Below are 14411 nucleotides of genomic sequence, written 5' to 3' on the forward strand. Positions count from 1 at the left end.
AAATTTATTATTCATGAATAATCAAAATTGAAAAAATATGTATTTGCTACCCTCAATGAATTCATATTTTAGTGATAAAGACAGACAACTAAACAATTTCAGTACATACAGCATGTCTTATAATTATAAAAAGCACAGGGTAAATGAAGGGACAGAGAAAGGCTTCTAAGCTAGCCTTAGGTGGCAAGGTTACAAGAAGAAGAAAGCTACCATGAAAAGATTCTAAGAAGAGGTGTTGACTTTAAAAAAGTAGAAAAAGGGAAGGAAAATGTAAAAGATCCCCTCATATGTATTCCTCTGTTAGTGAAAGGAATGCTTAAGCACTTGGAATGATTTACGATCACTGACTGCCAGAAAGTTTCAATGCCAGAACATTGAAAAGAGCTGCAGCTCTTTTAATGCCAGCTGAATAACAGTTTAGTAATACTGTCCTTGTATATTTTAGCAGTTTAATCATTTTATCAAATTGTATTAACTTGATCTTTGTTGGTGTACGGCAGCTGGCTTAGCATGTGGTGGTAGGTACTATTAATTTTTAAAATACATTACACAGCAACTGCTTAAAATAATCAATGAGTTATTGTATGTCCTGACTCATCACGTTCTTGTTTAGGTTAGCAATGCATATTTTTACATATTTTAAAGGAGGATCAGGGGATTTACAATAATCAGAATGAAGAGACAAAATTGACAAAGAGTAGTGTAAAATCAACAGTGATAACTACATGAACAAACTTTATAAGTCGCATTTTAGCCACGTTTCTAACATATGTCATGAGAAAAGTATGCAGTAAAAATCAGTAACAATAATTCAACAATGCCTTAACATTTTAGAGCACTTGAATTTTAATTCATTTTTATAAATTAATATTCCTCAAGCTCCTCACTATCATGTGAGATATATAAAAATATAAATCATGTCTGCTTTGCTGTTAGTATGATAGCAATATGTAGACTAACTACCTAACGGTACCAGGTATTTAAAAATAAAATATAATTGAATAATGTTATTGTTTTTATAGGTTGAATTCCAATCATCAGCAGAGATAGAAATGGTGGCAGTAGCCCAGGAAATCACTTTAGTTCAACACACCTTACGAATGCTTCTGGAAGAAAAAAAAACAGAGGGAGATCCATTTGTGCAACAAGGATTAATTGAATACCACACAGGACAAGAGCCATTCTAACCACTGGAAATATAACAATTAAAATACAAGCGTGATCCTTCAGAAAGTCTGCATATTATTTGAAGAAAATAGCCATGAAAATACATGGAAAAATATTGGGTACTTTGAGAGAAGAGAGACAACTGATCATAAAAAGGATTTTAATCCCTGCTAAGAAGCTTAGATTTTACTCTAAAACCAAAGTAAAGCTTTTTGAAGGATTTTAGAAGGGAAGTGACAAAATCATATTTGTTTCTAGAAAGATCTTCCAGGCTTCACAAGGAAAATGAATTAGTGGGAATAGACAGAAAGCAGGTCAGTCAAGGAAGAGAATTTTGTAGTAATCCAGGTGAGAGTTATCACCAGTGGTGTAGAAGGGGGATAAAGATGAACATATTTTTTAAAATATTAAAGAGGAAGAATCAATAGGACTCCCTATTTTTACAAAGTGGATGATTAGAAAAAGGGGAGAGTCAGATGACCCTCAACTTCCCAGCTTATAGTACCGAACGAATGGTGATGTCATTTTGTTCCCTGAAAGAAGAGTCAATTTATATTTCTTTGTCACTTAAATTTAGAGTGCTCTTACACAGATGATGATCCAAACTGTTCTTATATTACTGTGATTTTTTTCTCTCTCTCTCTTTGTGATGAGGACTTTTTAAGTGAATTTTAGTAACCTCAGAACTTAGCAAGTGTTCAATACATGTGTACCGTATGAATGAAATAGTGAATGAATGAATAGATAAATTGCTGTATATTACTTTATTTGAAATTTACATCATCGCTGAGGGGAAGGAAAGGTAGATATAATTATAACAACTTTAGAAATGAGAATTCTGATACAAGGATGGGTTGAAGCACTTGGCCAAGATTACCCAGCAAGTAAACACTCACATGCCAGTACTCTTTTCACTGTATCAGCCTACTTCTTACTACCTGCTTTTCTATTGTCGCACTCCTCATGAAAAAGTTCCTATGAGTTATGGGCTCTTCATGTCCAAATTAACCAAGAAGATGTGCACTGAATTTCCCCATAATAAATTATGTGATATCATGGGGCATCTTATAATCTACAAAATTACTATAATTAATGAAGGCATGTTGTTGGTGACTGGATCCATCAAGCTGTTCCTATGTTTTGCACAGCAGGTAAGAGATCAGATGCAAAGGGTGATGATCAGCACTCCACAGTCAGTTTGACACACATACACACTCTCACACACGCATACGCACAAGCGCGCACACATACACCTCAGAGAGCAAAAAATGCTGTCCTTCAGTCTAAAAAATAAAGCACTTAGGATCATTATGTGGTATGAATATGGTTGGCAGAGAGAATAAAGGTGTTGCTCCAATGTAATCAAACCCAGGAAGCCAATTAAGAGTTGTAGGGACTTTGTGTAGAGTTCCTGGTATCTCTGTAAGTTTTCTCATGGCACTTGGAGAAATGAACGAAAGAAAAACAAGTAAATCTAACAAAAATAACATACTAAACAGGAAAACAATGGTTTCTAAAACCCTTCTTCGGCACACCTCAGATTTCTAGGAGTTTCAGAAACATTGTTCATTTTTAAAAGTTATTAAAAATCAACTACGTGTCAAATAGTGTGCTAGCTGGCTACGGAGGCAAATGAAACACAGTTGTCAGGGGTCCCCAACCCCCAGGCCTCTGATGGTCCCTGGCCTGTTAAGAACCAGCACAGCAGGAGGTAAGTAGCCAGCAAGCCTTATGGCCTGACCTCTGCCTCCCGTCAGATCAGCCAGGGCTTTAGATACTCATAGGAGCATGAATCCTTTTGTGAACTGTCCATGCAAGGGATCTAGGCTGCACACTCCTTATGAGAATCTAACTAATACCTGATGATGTGAGGTCAAACAGTTTCATCACCAAACCATCTCCCCACTTCCGTCTATGGAAACATTGTCTTCCATGAAACTGATCCCTGGTGCCAAAAAGGTTGGGGACCACTGAAGTTTTCGACTATCTATGAGACTACAAAATAGCACAGGAGTTGGAAGTAAAAATCACACAACTGAAATATAATGTGTTTCATGCAGTAATAGAATTGTCCTAGATGGTGCAATGAAGTCAGAAAGGTGAAATTATAATGGTGACAGTGTTACCCTAGATAAGCATTATATAGTTTTGTAGACTGAACAAATCTAACATAAACTTTTCTGAGTAACACTGTCCACATCTCAGAAAAGAGGAGAGTAATAGTTGTTATTTCATAGGTTATCAAAGGAGTTATTTATTTACTATTTTGAATGAATCTGAGACAGCTTCAGATGGTAGATGATATCTTTGCAAATTTGGGGGACATACAATTTCTCAGGCAGCTGCAGGAAGAAAACATTCTGGGCTAAGGGAGCAGTATGTACAAATTGGTGACAGTGTAACACAGCACAGTGCAATGTGACATAGCAGATGCTTTCCCAGTACTCACCCTCAGCTTGACCCTATCTCTTTTTTTCCTGCTCTGTCCTCTTCATGCTTCCTATTTAGATGCCAAAATGTATGCCATTTTTAAGTCTACAGTTAAGGGCAATTAGCAAACAAAGACAAACATAACACAAGAAATATACCTCCTGTCTAAGCCTCAGTTCAATCATTTTAAAGGCCCACAGAAGCTTTAAAATATTCTTGAGAAATAAACTCTGATCAAAAAGCCTAAAGCTCTGGTTGTCAGTTCATTCTCTGTCCATTCCACTCTGCCCGAAAGTAGGCATTTTGCAGAAGGCAATCAAAGCCAGGCATCGAAGAAATGTACAGAAATTACCCTCTCCTGAATATTGTGCATTTTTCAGATGAGTGTAATTCCAAATGAGAACAGAAAAAAAGTGCAACAGAAATACAAACCTAATTGATATATATGTCCTCTCAACTTTAGAGCAATGTTGAAAAATGGCAGTCAGTAAGTCTAGAATCACTCCACAATTAATATACATAAGCTCTCACGTCAATCACTTCAGATGTAAAACAAAGCAGGTTAGAAAATCATGCAGAATCAATGAAATAAATGAGAGGAAAGATAAAAATAAGCTATGGTAATCATGAGCTCGGCCATTCCTGGTTAATGACTTCACCAACACTACTACCTGACAAGAAATGGTACTTATACTTATGAACTCTGTGTAGATGCATGTATATTTACTTTTAAAAAAATAAACATATTAAGTGAATCTATGTAACAGGTATATTATATATTATATATAGCATATATATTATCTATAATAATACATTATAGCATGTAAATACATATATGCTGTTATCATATTTTAAATGTGCTTATTTTATGCATTAATTCTATATTAAATAAAATCTTATATTTCAAGCATGTTATATATATATATGTCACAGTGAAATTTATGTATGAATAAAATCTCATATTCATTCTATAGAATCACAAGCCTGTGGAGAAGAAAGATATGAAAATATAATATTAAATATGCAATTAAAATGACTTCTTCATGTATCTGCTTATTTATGCCAAAAATAAGTATAGGAAGAATGAACCAGAAAATAAAGAGATTAGGTACTTACAGGAAGTATGTTAGAAACAGGACGAGAAGGGCAAGGGGTATGGGGGAGTGAGTGAGATTTCTCTGAGTATAACTCGTTGTACAGCTCTGACTGTTGAAATTACCCTGAAGTTTTACACAATCGAATACATAAACAGAATCAACAATGATAAGGGAAATTTTTAAATGGCACGCAAACATAAACAAATGAACCTAATTTATTTGAAATCAATAATAACCACATTGAAGGAGGTAAAAAGGAAAAAAGAAAGAAAAATTATTACTTTCATGAACCTAAATATTTTGATATTATACCCTAAGTCTGAAGGCAAAAAGCTGTAAATAAATAAAATAAAATAGATAATGAACTCTAGTTAGTAGAGCTATTTATTTCAGTGGCATGTGTATGTAAGCAATTCTGAAACCACTTTCTGTATATTCTAGGATTCAGCAAATAAATAATTATTTTGTAGTAAGTATAGTTGAAACTTTCTCACTGCTGGAAAAAGGAGCTACAATATGCAAGGGGAAAGACTAGAATGAAGCTGCATAAATAAGCAGATACAGATAATATTTTAAGTAGATAAGACACATAGAGAGATTCCTAGAAATATGTGTGTATGTATATACATATGCCCTATCTCTGTTTGTTGAGAGAAACTGGGAACAAGGACATCATAATAAAAATGGGCCCATCACACACCAAAATGTGGTTTCTAATTTAAAATTTCCACTAAATAAATTAATTTAGAAAATGCACACAGAAACAATTCTCCTGAACAAATAGCTAATTCTAGGGCTGAAATTGAAAAAGTATGAGATGAGTCTGGTTCATTTTATTGTAGGAAAAGAAAAGGTTTTCAAAGTATGTTTGAGACATATTCCAAAAACACAGATACTAGATTGAATGAGCTCCAGTGAGCCAATCCGGGCTGTTTGAGCATCCAAAATCTCAGTTTATAATCAATGGAATAGAATAAAAATGCAATGGCACAAACTAATATAAATGAATGAATAGATAAATGAGAAAGAAGGGATTTATTTGTAGTAGAATGCCAACTGCTGAGGAAAGAACGATGGAATTAGAAATGATCAATTAGCAGCCATAATAGTAATAACTGATTTCATCATAAATCATCATTGGGTGTTAAAACTAGTAAATTAAAATTTGAGGGGTAACAGGATATTTATATAGTCTCAAAGTATCTCCCTTTAAGGTACCTATTAATTTCAAACAGAAAAGTAGAATATTATAGTGGAGAAATCTAACACCACCTTAAATAAATGATCAAAGTTAATATTACAGGAAATGAGACAAATCAGAGTGGATGTGCTACTATAATGCACTAACAAGTCAGTTCTGTGACTTTCCTGCCAAAAAAGTGTAATCAACAGCCAACATAAGGAAACATCAGACAAACACAAATTGAGGGTCATTCTACAAAATAAGTATCCTGTACTCTTCAAAAATGTCAGTCATAAAAGATAAAAAAAAAACTTATTTCATATTAAAGGAGATTAAAGATTTGTGATAGCTAATTGCTATGTGTGATCTCAGATTAAACATTAAACAAAGACAAAAATGTACACACATAAACACAACATACATGCATAAACACAGAATATTATTGGAATAATTGCTGAAATTTGAATAAGGCCTATGGCATCAATTTTAAGTTTTTGTATGATGGATATGTGAGACAATTATTTTATTTTTAATAAACAAACTTTGAATATTTTAGGGGTTAAGGGTCTTCATGCATATAAGTTACTCTCAAACACTGAGAAAAAATTGTAGGTGTATGTATATTATCAATATTTGTGTACTTATCTATGAATATATGTATAGAAAAGTAACATGTGTAAGAGAGAATATGAAAAAAACAATTGTAGTGAATTATTAATAATTGGAAAATCTGGGTGAAGGGTATATTTTATTCTTTAAAAGATTTTAGAAATTTTCCATAAGTCTCACATTATTCCAAAATGAAAATTTGAAATCATGAAACAATACTTAATGTAATTTGTCATTACAAAAGTGCAAATTTAATCCCAGCTTCTCGTGAGGCTGAGGCATGATAATCGTTTGAAGCCATGAAATGGAGGTTGCAGTGAGCCGGAGATTGCACCACTGCACTCCAGCCTGGGCAATGGAGTGAGACGCTGTCAAAAAAAAAAAAAAAAAAAAAAAAAAAGATAGATAGATGGAAAGTGCAAATTAAATCACAATCAGATAATGCCAGACACATATCCAAATGACTAAAATTTTAAAAGAAAATTACAATACCAAATGACAGTGATTATGCAGAGCACCTAGAACTTTAATAACTCACTAGTGAGAGTGCACAATGGTACTTCCATTTTAGCAGACAGTTTGGCAGTTTTTTATACAAACATGCACTAAACATATACCCAAGAAATTCCACTCTTACGTAGTGAAATGAAAATCATGTCTACACACAAAAATGTATGTGAATGTTCAAAATTACTTTATTTTTAACCGCCAAACTGGAAACATTTCAAATGTCTCTGAACTAGAGACTGGATAAACACATCATGGTACTAATATAAAGTACAATATTATTCAGCAATAAAAGGGAATTAACCATAGATACTTGCTAAAACATGGATGAATCTCAAATGCGTTACACTAAGGAAAAAAAGTCAGATCCAAAAAGCTACATCCTGTATGTACACATTTTTACTACAGTTTTGCAAAGTGAAAACTGTAGGGACAGAAATTAGATCAGTAATTGCCAGAATCTGGGGTGGAGAAAACAGCTGACTGCAAAGAGTCACCAGAGAATTTTGGAGACTGATGGATGGAGCTGTTCTTTATCTTCACCATGGAGGTGGGTGTGCGATTGTCAAAACTCAGAGAATTGTGTTATAAAAAGGATAATTCTCCTGTATATTATACCTTAGTACAAAGAAAGGGCAGAACACAACAAATTTAAAATCATAAATTATTGACTCAAATGTGCAAGCACTGAGGTTATTTTTTGAGGGCCTGTTACTCATCATTCAACTTCTGAGACAAGGAAGTTATTTCCACTATCTCCTAATGATTTATCACTAATAATACTAACAATAATAGCATTGAATGCAGGAAGATCAGGGGTTGCCAGGGAAGGCTTCCTGAGCTGAGTGATAAGGAATAGGCAGTACAAAAGGAATATTTGGGAAAGGGACAGTGGTGACATTACAAGGAAGTTATTTCCACTATCTACTAATGATTTCCACTATCTACTAATGATTTATCTCCTTGCAGTTTAGCAGGCTTCTGGAGGCACTGAGGCCTGATATAACACAAGGTTGAGACACCACTCTCTTGTGTAATGCAGTGCATGGAGCCCAAGGAGAAAAAGCGAAGAGAAAATTAACACAACAAAGTTACTAGTTAGGTCAATCATCCAAATACATTCTCCATTTAACGGAACTAGACCATTAGAGAATGCACCCAAATATTAAATAAGTCAGTGTCTGGGAGACAGCTGCTAAAACAATTCCTTAGAACGGGGAGAGAGGATGCATCAGGTATTTATGGAGTTCTCTCTTTTTAAAAAATTTTTATTTATTTGTTTGGCTGAGGAAGAATAAGCCATTTAAAGTATTTCTCCTTGAAATGAAAAAAAAAAAAAAAAAAAAGAAACTTTCTCTGTGAAAGATACCAATCTCACTATGGAGTGTTCTGAGAACACATGATTCCACATCTGTTTCTCCAGCTTTTACTTTTTCTGGTGGATCAGATACTAGAGCTCCCTGAGGAATGATGTCATATTCAGCACTGCTTTGCCATCCAGAATTATCCAGGCAGATCACAGAGATGCAGGATAAAAAAGAAAAATTTCCCTTGAATTGGTTTAAGCCAAAAGTGTGGAAAGGAAAGTGGTAGAAAATAGACAGCTGGATTTTGAGGAAGTCCCCTAACCACTTTGATCATCTTAAAGGATGCCACACGGGAGTTCTCCAGCAGCCTACATTCTCAATAATGGCAGTGGTATTGGAAGGTTCACAGCAGTGTATGAAACATCTGCATATAAGGGCAATGCTTCCCTATGTGGTATACAGTTACAATTGTAGCCATCAAACCAAGAAAAATAGACAAAGTTTCTATAACTTGGAAGTAGAAAAATTATTTTCTTTCTGAGACAAGCAAAGGCAAAATCTGATACACTGACTGTTTAGGATTTGGCCTTGTGAGAAAACATTTGTTATAAATTGTATATAGAATTGAAAACCTGCGGCTGCTCTTTCACTGAATTTTGTGGCCTCAGGTACTGGCAGATAAGGAGACATGGCATAGAATTGTGCTATCAATATTTGACAATTTTCTGGTCTTACCTTTTAACGTGGCTTTCAGCCTGTTTGGGGTTCTATCAAATTTTGATCCTTCTTTCCATGTTGAGTTGATTTTTTTTTCACACACTACACTGCCTTATAATAAATGGGACAGAATAACGGGTCGGTCACCTTGCCAAAGAAAAGATTGCAGAGTAATGCGACTTTCTGACATTTAGCAATTCTGATGTAGCATTGATTCATTGATTATTTTTGTCAGTAAAATAGTTAATAAATGTTATTACTAGGTCATTAATGGCCCTGCAATGGTATTGTAGTAAAATTTGTTAAACTATGGTATAGGAACTTATTAAATGTATTTATTATTGAATGTATTTTTGAATTTATTTACTATTATAAGTATATAATTCTTAAAAATTTGTAGGAAGCAGTTAAAATTACTTTTTTCCAATTGAGATAGTTATCATTGCTGAAACAAAAGCCTAAGTGTGCTAGAATAAGCACTTACAACTTTCTTCAATTTTCAGTATTTTAGAATTAAAAGAGAAAGTGGGGAGAGAGAGAAACACATCAAAATTTCCTGATATGCATAAAAGTACCTTACATTAGCAGAGGGGAGAGAGAGACACATCAAAATTTTCTGATATGCATAAAAGTACCTTACATTAGCAGAGAGGTAAAGCAGTTCGCTTATTATTACAGAACAAATCATTGACATAACTAGGAAGAGAACACTCTCTCCTGACTTTAATTCAAATAATTTAAAACATCCCGCCTTAGCCTATATTCCTAAAGCAAATACTAAAACATTACAAGAAATAATAGCTTTGAATTTAATTAGAAGTATTTTTGTCACCTAATATTTTCTTCGAACAAAAAACTAGTAAAACAACAAAGAACCTTATCTATTTTCAGAGTGGCTGAGAAATTCCTGTATGTTTTCTGATGAATGTGTTTATAGAAGTCTCAGAGAAGGGATGAAATTAACAAAAGACATATTTACAAAAGATTAACTTTTGCAAATCATGTTACTTCCTAAGAATAGAGCTTTCCTGCCAGACTTCAGCATCATACATTGGTACATGTCTTTTTTGTTTTGGATTTACAATGATTCTCCTCACACAGAATTAAAGCAATAAAGAGCTTAAGAAAAAGTTTTCATTCCATATCAACTCTCAATTTACTGAACCATCCACTAAGACACTGCCCTGGGTACTTATATAGGTATTATCTGATAAAAACTTCATAATACTTCTATGCATTCATTCAATAAATCATCAACAGTTGATTAAGAACCACCCTGGCACTGTCCAAGGTACTATGGGCACAGAGATTAAGTTCTTTTAGCTTTCAGGAAATAGTATTCTTGAGAGGGAGTCAGACAAGGAAACTAGCCATTTCAAAAGAGTAAGATAATACTCTGTAGGAGAAGAAAGCTGAGGATTGTGCCAGGGCAAGCAAGAATAGCATTGAAGCAAGATGCAGGAAGATCAGGGGTTGCCAGGGAAGGCTTCCTGAGCTGAGTGAAAAGGAATAGGCAGTAGAAAAGGAATATTTGGGAAAGGGACAGCGGTAACATTACTAAAGTCAAACAATCCAGAAAGGTATTTTTATACTCACTTTTCATTTATGTGAGCTGAAGCTCAGGGGAGTGAATAACTTTCCCAAGGTTACACAGTGGCTATGTGTTAAAGGCTAGCAAATTTATATACTACCTTAAGTATGAAATTTGCTGCCATTAATCAGTAATTCTGGCTGTTTTTGTTTCAGTATGTTTATTTTATATCTACTAAATTTCTGAGTAGAGACATATTTTTCAACATTCTTCTTATAACATTTCATCGTCTATACTATCTTGTTCCCTTCTGCCTTCTATGGACCAGTGATAAGAGAAATAAAGACTGGAGTAGTGCATTATCTCAGTGTTTGAATTCTAAATGAAGGAGTGGAACATCACGTTCCCAGGGGATGCTGTACATATAGCCAAGAGCAAGACCTGCATTGAACATTTCCAAAAATAATTGGAAGCACACATGTTTTTAGGAGTAAATACCCAAAAATGTTGGTTGAAGTGCTTCCTTTCAAAGCAGAAGTTTCATGTTGTCTTTCCAAACACCTACTCTACCTTTTCTGAATTATCTTTCACAGAAAACATCAACATCTTCCTTCTGGTCTTCCTAATTCGGCCATGAACATAGCCAGTGTAACTTTAGAGGGTCACTAAGACTCATTCTTCCCTGGTATCAATGCATGTGAATGTGCATATACACACACACACTCTCTCTCTTTCACTCGCACACACACACACACACACACACCCCTTTTCCCTAGGTTTTTACCATACGTGGCATAAAAATGAAATTGGTGCTTCAGACTACAAAGATCTGTATGATCTGGTCCCTGCCTCCTACTCCAACCTCACCTCAGGCTCACTTCTTAGTTTCTCAGCTGTGCCAAGCTTTTAATCTGCCTCGGGGCTTTTTGAAATGTTGCTTCTTTTAGTTCCTGACATAGCTGACTCCTACTCATTCTTTAAGCATCAGCTCATATCCTCAGAGAAGTCTTACCTAACTGCTCCGGTCTTAATTAAGTTATCTCTCTTATTCTATTTCAAATAATACTTCTTTTTTCTTAGAACCTTATACATTATACATTTTTTTGGTGGCTTATTATTTTAAATGCATATGTTTCACATAAACTTATTGAGGACAGGAAGTGTGACTTATGGATTCAGCACCCAGGCCAGGCTATATAATCTGTGACGTCCAGTGGAAAGCAAAGTATGAATCCCTTATGCAAAGTTGTAAGAATTTCAAGATGGGGATGGCAGTGTATTGAACCAAGCAAAGCTGGCTTCTGGGAACAGGACTGCCCAGGTCATGCACACACATGAAGCTGGCCCTGTTACCATTTGATACTCAATATCTATCTTAACATCTGGGAAAGGAGTACTCAATAAATACTTATTTACCATAATGAATAAATTACTAGGAAATGAATTATAGTGATATGGATTCATACTTGTATGCGAATAACTAATTCAGCATATTCCTGAGGAACACATTTTGAGAAGAATGGAGAAAGAACATAAGGCACGGTGAAACAATAGGAAAAGAGAATAAAATAGAGAAAGTCAGAGGCAGAAATTTTTACCTTCAAAAATTTCTTCAAAAAGTATTTTTCATATATTAAAAAGCTTTTAAAAAAAAACTTTTGAAAAGTGAAGAATTTGACCCTTTAGGAAGAAAGAAAATTAACATTTTGAATATATAAAATATTCTATACACAGGATGCTTTCAAATACATTATTTCATTTTAACCTTCCCAACAATTGTGAGAAACATATTTTATTCTTCATGACCTATATTTAAGAAAACTATAGCTCAGAGACGGAAGAAAATATACTTAGTTTCCCAAAGCGAGATATTTTGTGAGCTGGAATGAATTTTTGTACGTAGGACAATACCTTCCTGACTTATGCCTAAAGGCAGTTCACATTATGAAATGTCTTCCTTGAAATTTTCCAGGTCTGGCTTTGGTAACTTGAAATGGCTGAGGCCAGCAGTGCCATCTAGGTAGAACATCATGAGCCTGGGACACACATGGACCTCCAGACCCAGTCTCTCCCATTTGAGGTTCCCTCTGATCTTCTATGTCTACCTATATCTGCAGGATCAATCAGCTATGAGAAGTCAAAATTTTAAAAATGACAAAGTGATCAAGATCCAACACAATGCTGAAGTCTTTTGATCCAGAAATCATTTCCCTTGGAATATAATCTAAGAAAATGATTCAATAATGGAAAATAAAGCAAGATGTCCTGTTCATTGTAACATAACCTATAAATGTAAGGGGAAACATTTTATCAATTTTATCGTCCATTATGATTGAATGTAAATTGACTTCGAGTGAGAAATTCAGGTGAATAAAACTTATAGAAAGAAAATTTTGAAAATTATAATACATTAAGCTCTAAAAGAACAGTACCTCCCAAATTGTAGTCTAAAATCTTCTTATTTCAAAAGCACCCGCTGGTTACATGTGCAGGCCCCTACCCAACTGTCAACCTCTAGTCGCTGAATTTGCTTAAGACTCCTGTGTTGTAAATAGTTCTTCCTCACCAGTATGCATTTTGACTGCAGTGCTTCTTCTGGTTTATAGCGACAAAGATGAGAGGAATGGTGGTAAACATTCCGTTACCCTGTTCATCCTCTGCCACAGGAATTCAAGGTGATCACCTCACCCACTCTGTAGGCTCCAAGCCACATATCTGTCAGCACTATTGGAATAGCCAGATTTGCCTTCCCTACAATGCCAACTGGTTATTTTATTAGTGTTCTCTATTGCCTCTAATCAATACTATCAGGAGTGCTCTTCTCGGTTAGTCTTATGTCATGTCAAATACACATCAGACAATCCTTGCGCAAATAAGGCAACTCTTCCTACTCTTCCAGGGCACTCTTGCCTATCTTCCCAACTGGTGTTAGTTTGTGAAAGGCAGGGATAAGACAAACATTTAAAAAGACCACATTCTATATAGGAAAACAGTAAATAAAAAGCTCACGAAAAGATACAATTGAAGGATTTCTCTATGTTTATACTAGTATGAATGATATGTTTAATATGCCAAGAAAACTAATTATTATTCACATGTACTACATACTCTCAGTATGACTTGCATTTGTGGTCAACATTGGTGAGGCCCAGTAGCAATTCTTCAAAGAGTCAACGGAAGCCAGTATTCACAGGTGGCATTGTGAATGATAAATAGGTTGGATGATGGTTGGATGATTCAGCATTATGAATAAACCCTGCATTAAATAAGTGGAATTAGGGAACTAGATAGGCAAGTTGTTCTATGTTTTTTTAGGCAAGTAGATTTTGAAGAGCTATGACATTGTGAGTAATAATAGCATTACGTTTTCCTCACGGTAGAAAATATAAAATCAGCAAGAGATGGCACATTTAACAGTAAAATACACAGAGAGATGGCTTCTAGTCCTGGAGAGGAAAAGAAGGTGCCTGGACACTATGAGTAATCTTCAAGTGCATTGATTAGACAATAAAACAATATATGAGTACCCTTTCTCTACACGTTCATGATTTGATCTTCATTGATAAATCACTGTATCTTAACTGGGCCCATACATTGTGTATTATAATTTAAAATCAAATTGTTTGTATTGACAGAAAGAGTCCCCCGCTACACACACACACACACACACAATGATTCGGGAGGTTTAAATCCACCTTTTCCCTATAGGCAACCATACTCATACTCCAAAATAATTGGAAAAAGCAACCAATGCGGCAAAAGAGAAGATAATGCATTTGATTTTTGCATGCCCAGGGAAGCATATGTTCTCAGTGTAAAAGGAGAAAATCAAGCACAATATTTATTGACCAATAAAGGTAAGC

The 14411-nt window shown here is 34.8% G+C and overlaps 1 long non-coding RNA gene across 2 annotated transcripts in view; it reads right to left on the bottom strand.

Annotated features, from left to right (window-relative positions):
- Window positions 1–13690: 13690 nt before the first annotated feature.
- Window positions 13691–14411, bottom strand: part of LOC109028768 (uncharacterized) — a 363275-nt gene continuing 362554 nt past the window's right edge. For both annotated transcript variants that reach the window (XR_010135401.1, XR_002007744.3), the window contains exon 4: window positions 13691–13804. This is a non-coding gene — a long non-coding RNA (uncharacterized lncRNA). The remainder of the gene's footprint in view (window positions 13805–14411) is intronic.

Source organism: Gorilla gorilla, chromosome 9 (genome assembly GCF_029281585.2).
Source record: "Gorilla gorilla gorilla isolate KB3781 chromosome 9, NHGRI_mGorGor1-v2.1_pri, whole genome shotgun sequence".
Classification (NCBI taxonomy): Eukaryota; Metazoa; Chordata; class Mammalia; order Primates; family Hominidae; genus Gorilla; species Gorilla gorilla.